The sequence below is a fragment of the Zonotrichia leucophrys genome, chromosome 15 (genome assembly GCF_028769735.1).
Source record: "Zonotrichia leucophrys gambelii isolate GWCS_2022_RI chromosome 15, RI_Zleu_2.0, whole genome shotgun sequence".
Lineage (NCBI taxonomy): Eukaryota > Metazoa > Chordata > Aves > Passeriformes > Passerellidae > Zonotrichia > Zonotrichia leucophrys.
In genome coordinates this window covers 3738347-3747714 of record NC_088185.1, presented here as the reverse complement: position 1 = coordinate 3747714, position 9368 = coordinate 3738347, and positions in this window count along the sequence as shown.

Genomic DNA, 9368 nt, shown 5'->3' with positions numbered 1-9368 from the left:
CCCTCCAGGATCATCCCAAGGGTGCCAGGAGGGTGCAGAGAGCACCCTGACTGCTCCAGGCCTTTTTTGGGAATGGGAAAGCGCAGGCACACCAAGCACAGCCATACAAAACCACCCAACCCCTTTTCCTTCCTGTCCCAACCCCATCCATCCCATCCCACGGATCCCAGAGCCACCTCCCCTCATACCAACAGGTTTGAGCTGCTTCCTCCCAATTTCCAGCTCCTCCAAGAGGGATTTTTCCCTTTGCAGAGAGCAAAGGCTCTGCTGACAACCACTTTACTCCTGGAGTAACCTGTTGGTCCCTGCTCAGATCAGGCTGCCACGGACGGGATGTCAGCAGGAATTAAATCAAGTGTCAGGAGAAGATTCCAGGGGGAAAGCCACTTTCCTGATTCATATTGCCAAGCAATTATCCCCGTGACAGCCCGGACAGCAGGGCTTTGTCACAGCTGGGAAGGGGAATTGTGCAGATCAGCTCATCCAGAGCTCCTTTCCCAAACACACTGCGGGTTTGGGAATTCACATTCTCTGGAAAAATCCCTTCACTCAGGATTCTTCTCCTGAAAAGCCTCAGAGAAAAGGGAAACAATTCTTATTTCATTTGCTTCTTCTGTGACGTGCTCAGGTGGAATGTGTTTGGAGATTGTTCACCCACAGGTGATTGTTCCATTGGATTCTGGTGTGGTGTTTTCACTCTTTGGCCAATCCATGCCAAGCTGTGTTGGGACTCTGGAAAGAGTCACAAGTTGTCATTATTTTTTTTTTAGCCTTCTGTAAGTATCCTTTCTGTATTCTTTAGTATAGCAGAATAGGATAGGATAGGATAGGATAGGATAGAATAGAATAGAATAGAATAGAATAGAATAGAATAGAATAGAATAGAATAGAATAGAATAGAATAGAATAGAATAGAATAGAATAGAATAATAAATTAGCCTTGTGAGAACATGGAGTCGGATTCATCATTCCTGCCTTCGTTGGGCATTCCCAGCAAATACAACAATGATCAGCAGCTCATGCTGGGTTTGTCAGCCCCCAGGGACACCCAGTCTCTATTGTCACTGTTTGTCAAACCCCAGGGACACCCAGGACATGCCAGAGCTGAAGGATTCCCAAGGAAAAGCAGCTCTGACAGGGAAAGGATGGAGATTCCTGCGTTCTGCCACAGGCACAAGCCGGGCTCAGCCATCCATCCTGGGATCCTGTCACTGTCCTGGGATCCTGTCACTGTCCTGGGATCCTGTCACTGGGAACAGCTGAGGTGTTTTGGGCAGGAAATGGAAAGCCAAGGTCGGGATTCCATCAGGAACATGAAGGGATTGGATGTGTTTCCATTGGAACACAAAGGGACTCGATGTCACCCCAGGCAGGGACACGGCCCCGGGTGTCCCCGCAGTGACACCGGCGCTGTCACCCAGGCGGCACTAACGGGCCCAGCGAGGCTCACTGGGCTTTGTTCAGGCACAGAATTCATCCCTGGTGTCTCATCAGTGATCCCACGCAGCCTCCGGGGTGGAATCACAGAATCCACACAATCACAGAATCACTGGGTTGGAAGAGACCTTCAAGACCATCGAGTCCAGCCCAGCCCCAACACCTCAGCTCAACCCTGGCCCCCAGTGCCACATCCGGGCTCTGTTAAACACACCCAGGGATGGGGACTCTGGAATGGGCAGCCATTCCAGAGCTTTATCACTCTTTCCATAAAAAACTTTTTCCTAATATCCAACCTGTATTTCCCTTGGTGCAGCTTGAGGCTGTGGTTCTGTCAGTTCCTGGAGAAAGAGCCCAACTCCACCATACCAAAATCACCTTTCAGGGAGCTGTAGACAGTGATAAGGTCACCCCTGATTTTACCACCATTCCCCAAACTTTTGGCCATCCAGAGGAGCTCCCATCACCACAAGTGTTGCAGCAAGGTAGAAAATCATAAAGAAACTCTTCATAAAATCAAACCCGCTCTCCTAAACCAGTGGCTGGCCTTGTCAATCTGGCACTTTGCAAGTTCCCATGTGAAAGCAATCTTGGTATGAACAATAACAATCTATTCCTGGGTAAAAAACCAACCTGCACCTGTACAAACTGTTATTTAATATATAATAACAGTTATATAACTGTTTTTACATTGTTGGATAGAAAAATTAAAATTATCTCTCACAAACAACTTTTCCTGCATGTACACACCGAGAGTTTGAGCGACCAATCAATACAGGATAACAACTTGTTATTAACCAATAAACTAATTAGCAAGAAAGCTCCTGACCAATTGGAGGTCTGCAAAACTGTACAAAAAGGAGTTCTGTGAATAAAGAAGGGGCTTTTTCCACCATGAAGAAAATGGAATCCATGGGATTTATTCCCACCCATAACCCCACAGAGGCGGCCCTGGGTGTCCTTCCCACATCCCAAACGCTCTCCCACCCTTTCCAAGGGCTCGGATCCTCAGCGGGGAAGGATCCCACATGACACAGCATCCAAAGGGCCTTAAAATACCCGAACGCCCTCCCAGTGTGTGCCCGCTCCTGCCGAATTCCCGGCGGGATGCGGGAGCCGGCACGTGCGCGGCCACACCCCCGCGTGTGCTCCCCCCCCAAAAAAAAAATAAGAAAAAACCCAAAAAACCCAACAACAACAACAAAAAAAGCGCTTTTAAAACCTCTCAGAATTTAGCAACGATCGCCATGGAGACCAATCACCGAAATCCCTGCGTTGCCATGGCAACGCCTTTTTCCCCCATCCTGCCTGTTTATCCTGGAGCTGCCGCACCGTTTATCGGCGGGGAGAATTTCAGAGCAGCCTTGCCTTCCCTTCCCTAAGTGCACGGAAGCAGAAAAATCCTCCGTGAGGAAATCACTATTAATAGAGATAAAACAGCTCCAGCGCGGATCAGCCCCGGCCTGAGGAGCTCTGGGAGGGTGCAGAGCTGCTAAATCCCAGGGAAAGGCTGGGAGAACACAATTCCAGCCATGGGGAAGGCAGGCAGAGCACGCAGGGATGGAGAACAGGAACCCACAGCAATTTTTGCACATTTAAAGCAGAAATAATTAACACTAAGGTGTGTATGAGAGAGGCTGGGCTGCAAGGGAATGGGATCCTGGATTGGGGATGGTTTGGGAAATGCTGCTGGGAGCTGCCCTGGAGTCTGTGGGTGATGCCCACATAGCCCAAAATAATCTCATTTCTTGCAAAATTGGAGCTTCCAGGGGGGTGGATTTATCAACCCAGCACCTGATGTCTCACTCAGGTTCTTAGGGTGTTCATTGGGGTAAAGAGAGAGGGTTTAGACGGGATATTGGGAATATCCCACCCTGTGAGGGTGCCCAGAGAAGCTGTGGGTGCCCCTGGATCCCTGGCAGTGCCCAAGGCCAGGCTGGACAGGGCTTGGAGCGCCCTGGGATGGTGGAAGTGGCAGGGATTGGGACAGGAGGAGCTGTGAGGTCCCTTCCCAAGCCAAACCAGCCTGGAATTCCCTCTGAAGTTTCATCCCTTCAAGAAAAGTCACCACTCAAGGCCCTTTGATGGACTCAGCTGAATTCCAGGAGCAATTCCCCAGCTTGACATTCCTGGTAGATCTCAGCCTGGGAAATGGACCAAAGAGAGCAGGAATTCCTGCAGCCACTGCTGATTTGGACAGTTATGAGCTGCTGGGGATCAATGAGGTTCCCTTCCAGCAGATCCTCGTGGGAGAATCCTCAGGGATTGGTTCCAGGCAGTGTTTAGCCCAATCTCCTCAGCAGGGGCAGCAGCACAACTGGGAATGGCAGAGATCCAGCAGGATGCTCCGAGTGCTGCCTTCCCTCAGCTCCAGCCTTGAGGGATGGGAATCGAGGTGCAAGATCCCAAATTTGTGATGGGCAGGAGCCTGAGGGATGGGAGCACATCCCACACCCACCCCAGCAGCCACTCCATAAATACAAAACATCAAATGCACAGTGGGATCAAGGAGTTTGGAAAAGCCCGCACTCTTCTGCACAAACACTGGGAGAAAATGGAAACATCCCTGAATGCACAAACACCGGGGGAAAATGGAAATATTCCTGAATGCACAAATACCAGGAGAAAATGGAAATATTCCTGAATGCACAAACATCAGGAGAAAATGGAAATATTCCTGAGTGTACAAACACTGGGAGAAAAGAGGTGAGTAAAGGAAAAGGGAAAAATGAAAGGAAAAAACAAGGGAAAAGGGAAAAAGGGAAAAAGGGGAAAAGGGGAAAAAGGGAAAAGGGGAAAAGGGGAAAAGGGGAAGGAAAAGGGAAAGGGAAAGGGAAAGGAAAAGGAAAAGGAAAAGAAAAGGAAAGGGAAAGGAAAAGGAAAAGGAAAAGGAAAAGGGAAAAGGGAAAAGGGAAAGGAAAGGCACAAGGATTCTGTATTTCGCTCTCCTGGTTTTTATGCAGCACTTTGTGTCCCTCAGCTGTCATCCACAGCAGGAAATATCCATGGGATATGCCATCAAATTAAAAATTCCAGCCAGGAAAACAATCCTGAACTCCAGCTCAGACATAACACTGTTAAAGAAAAAGAGCAGAAGGAATCACAGCACTTCCCAGCCTGATTTCCAGCCCAAGAGAGACGGGGGAGTTCCTCCCCCTCCCATTCCCAATGACACAGATAGAGAGACTGAGAAAAGCACCAAAAATCCAAGGATTGTTCCTCCATCAGGAGCAAACCTGCAGAAAGTCAGGAAAAGCAGGGAGCTGTCAAGATGAGATGTGCTAAAAATGTCACAGCCCTCCCTACACTTGAGGCATTCCTTGGGAGAGCTGGGGATTTTCAAATCAAACCTTTTGATCTTGGGATTGTTCTGCTGCCTGGCCCCGTGGGGAAAACGGGAAGAGAGCAGCATATTAAGGATCCTTTGAAGGTATCCTGCCCAAGATTTACCAAAGAGGGAAAAAATAGAGACACAGCTGAGCCTCAGGCCTCTGTTCAAGGCAAAGGGAGATTTCCGGGAGTTGAGGCACAAGAGCTGAGGGAGCTCCAGGGTGATCCTGAGAAAAAGTGAGCATGGGAAGGCTCCAAAGGCAGGGACATGAAACAGGAATTGCCACCCTGCAAACAGAGCCTGGTTTGCACCAGCTCTGCCAAGAGAGTTGGGCTGGAAAAAGAATTCCTTGGGTCACAGCAAAGATGAGGATTGAAGGACACCTTCCCCTTTCCCGCATGACTCAGAACTCCCCCACCCCAAAGCAAGCAGGAATTCATCCTGGAGAAAAAGCCAGCCAAAGTTTCAAGGGTTTAGGGAGATAAGAAACTTGTCCTTGAGCAGTATCTGATCACCTCAGTTTGTACAAACACCGAGGACGCCGGGAGAATAAATGGATTGGTACTCACCTACGTGGGAGACAAAGAGAGCTGGGAGCAGCAGGAGGGGCTGGAAGTGTCACCTCAAAGCAGGGAGGGCTGGAAGTGTCACCTCAAAGCAGGAGGGGCTGGAAGTGTCACCACAAAGCAGGAGGGGCTGGAAGTGTCACCTCAAAGCAGGAGTCAAAGCCAGGAGACACCAAGTGTCACCCCAGCAGCATCACTTTCAATCTTCGTCAAAGTTCTCAGATTGGAACAGTCCCTCCCTCCCCTCCTTCCCTTTTTCCCTCCTTCCCTCCCCAGCCCCGGCAGGGATTATAAAAACTCCCAGAGATGGATGCAAACTGCTGGATGTGTTCATAAAAACAAATCAATCCACCTTCCCCTGCGGGATAATCGCCTCAGAGCCAGCTGCTGCTCCACAGAGCTCCCGGCCCCGTTTGGATTCCAGGGCTCTGCCTCCTTCCTGCCATTTCCCTGGATTATCCCTGGGATGGGCCTCTGCCATGAGATTAAAGCTTGTTTTACTCCAGATTCTGCTGCTGTTCAACCAGCACTGCTCAGGCTGAGCTGATTTATTCCCTGGAAAGTTTCAGGTCTGTTGTTAAAGCAGGATCGAGGGAGAGGCAGCACTCGGTGGGATCTCCCTGGAATTCAAACCCCTTCGTGCAGGCTGATTTCTGGGATCAACAACAGCAAGGACATCCCAAGTGGGAGCATTCCCAATGGGTTTGAGAAGTGAAAACCAGACAAACCAGTATTGATGGAGGTAAGATGTGGAAAACCTCAGGGCAGCGTTCACTCCTCTGCTCTGTCCCTGGGGAGGTGACACTTTGGGAAGTGTCTGGCTCCAAGTGTGAGGGATCAGGGATGCTGAGAGCTTTGGAAATGTGGCAGGAGCAGCTGGCAGAGGAGCCTGGGACAGAATCCAGCTCCTGCTGCAAGCACAGAGCCCTCCTGGGATAAAAACACCTCGGAAACAGCAGAGCCCCAAAAACAAACAGAGCAAGAGATGAAGATGGAAGGAAGGAGCAGCAGGAGCGGGAGCAAAATCTCCTCTCCCTCACGCAGGAGAGCTGGCTGTGATGAGTGGGATGTGGAGAGAAAAGAACAGGATTGTCCGTCCTTCCTTCCTTCCTTCCTTCCTTCCTTCCTTCCTTCCTTCCTTCCTTCCTTCCGCCACTTCCTTCCTTCCGCCACTTCCTTCCGCCACTTCCTTCCGCCACTTCCTTCCTTCCGCCACTTCCCAATTCCAACTGATCCCACACAAAGAGCAAGAGGAGAGGCCAAGCCCCATCCAGCTTTGAGCAGGAATCACAGAATCCTGGAATGGTTTGGGTTGGAAAGGAGCTTAAGGATCATCCAGCTCCATCCCCTGCCACCATCCCAGGGTGTTCCTGTCCAACCTGGCCTTGGATTCTTCCAGGGATGGGGCAGCCACAGCTTCTCTGAGAATTCTATCCCAGTCCCTCTCCACCCACTCAAGAAATTGGGAAAGAATTCCCAAGAAATTGGGAAAAATTTCTTCTTCTCAATATGCCATCCTTGGTGCCTGCAGCTGGAGAACACAGGGACTGACAAATCATGGTAAGAAAATGATTTTTATTTCTTTTTTTATTTTTTTCTATTTTGAATTTCTTTTTTTTTTTCCCTTTTTTTTTAAATGGAATTTCTGCTTGTTACAGATATGGTTTATTTCTGATAACACAGCTTGGCAGCAATTAAAAAAAAAAAACAAAACAAACCAAACCCACTGCAACTGAATTAAACCCCATAAATACCAGCCCAGAAAACAATGGACAACCACCACTATTTCTATACAGGAACTATTATTTAATGTCACATTTTGACAACTGTAAATGGGCTACAGACTGTGGGCAAAAGGCAAGAGGTGAAATCTTTTTGAAACACCAGATGTAGAATAAACAGCTCATTTCTCAACATTTACATGATTCACATCAAATTGATGACATCCTAAATGTATTCCTTCTAAAGGATAGAAATTTTGCAATAAAATATTACATTTCATTTAATACTCTGGTACAATACTTCATACATTGCAGGAAAAAAAAAATAAATGCAAGGCCTATTCCACCTAATAAGATCCTTTTTCATTAGTCTTTAGTACTGCAATAAAAAAAAATCACAGTAATGTCATAAATAAACAGGCTTGAAATTATTCATTACCTTTCACTATTGAAAAGGGAGAAATGAACAATTAATTTGAAATAATGGAGTTATGGGTAGAAAATCTAAGCCTGACAACACATCTTAGTCCCAGCTGCAAATTTCCTCAGCCCTACAACAACAAAAAAAAAAAGGGGAACAGGTTGGATACCTTTGTTAGCTGTGTCCTGGTTAATCAGGTCTCAAACACATCTTTTAGGAGGAAAAAAGGAAAGTTTGGTCAGGATTAATAGAACCAACCAGGCCTAACAGGAGTTAGCTGAAATTAAAGTGTATTTCTCTAAAACATTCAGTAAATGACGCCTGCAGCAAATTCACACTGGCATCAATCATTGTGCCTTGGGAGCTGGGGGAAATTTCCCCTGGGATCCCTTTTCCAGCCCTGCTCCAGAACAAGCTCAGCCAGCACAGCTTCCCACTGAATTCCCTAAACCTGGGAATCCCTGAATCCCATCACCGATCTCCCCTGAACCAAAGGATGTTTCTCTTTGCTGTTCACCTGCCAGAACCCCAAAGTTATTTGGGAGAATTAATGCTGGGATTCATGCAGGAGACGCTTTCAGAACCCTCCCTGTCTCTGGGGACAGATTTTAGGGTGCAGGGGCTCCCCTTTGGCGCCCACCAGGAGCCAAACCAGGCTCAGAAAGGAGAATTCATCCCTTTGGTCACAGATCCTGCTCGCCCCTCGCTGACATTCCCCCACACGTTCTGCACAAGAGCTCCCTGCTCCCGAGGAGAACAATTCCAAATAAAACAGGCTCTGAGCGAGGCCACGCTGTGCTGATTGCTGCCTGCACGGGTCCAGCTTTTTAAGACACTTCTCATGAACTGAGTGCACAGAGTTGAGATTCCCTCAGGATCCTTCCCTCCTTTCTCCTGGCTTTTCCCCTCCAGCTTGGAGCAGAGCAGCTCCAAACCCCGCCCGGGTGTGTCCCTCACCCTGCTCCAGCCTCTCAAGTGCACAATTTGATTTTGCACAGAGTTTGAGGCAAATATTTAATTACTCCGTGCAAATGTCAACACTTCCAAGCGATCCCTGCTCAGCTGGGAACAGGGAGAGGCTGGCAGGGGATGGAGAACAGGAATCTCTCCACCAAATCACATTTCTCTCTCCTCATCTTCTATTCCCACCTAGGAAGGGCACAAGGATTCAGGGCTAGAGCATAAGGCTGTGCCAGTCAAACACATTTATGGTGTGCTGGTGACAGGAGTTCCAAAAAAATCAAGTCCCAAAGCCCCCAAAAAGGACAAGAGGCCAAGGGACAAAATTCTGCTTAATATCAATGAAGCACCTTCACTCAGGCCAAACAAACTGCTCAAATATCGGGGTTTGCAAAGCACTCAGGAGCAGGTGATGGCATCTCCACCTCTCCCAAAGCTGCTTCAATTAATTAATTAATTACATTCCAGGCTCCAGCAGGATTCCACCAGCAAAGCAAGGCCAACAACCCCATTCCAGCCACACAGGAAGGTCAGGAATCCCGTGTGGGGATGGGAATCACTCCTCAATGTCCCAGAATGTCCCCAAAATCAGGGACAAGGTGCTGGGGAGACCCCAGACTCCAACTCCTGCCATGCACAGCTCCAAGGGGAGCTGCTGGTCCGGGGCAGAGCCAGGGGAAGGAATCACATGGAAGCTCACCAGCTCTTCCTTGGGGAGTCTCTGGAAGAGGCTCTGTCTCCCTACCAGTGGTTTTCCATGCACTGGGACAGGAAGGTCCAGGCAGCTCCCAAAGGCACTTGGGGTGGGACAGTGCCCCCAGTGTGGCCTTGCTGCTCCTGTCCCACCAGGAATCCTGGGATCCTTCCCTCCTTCCCTAAAAAAACAAAATAATCCAGGAGGCTCCTGCACAGCTTCCACTTCGGTTACTGGT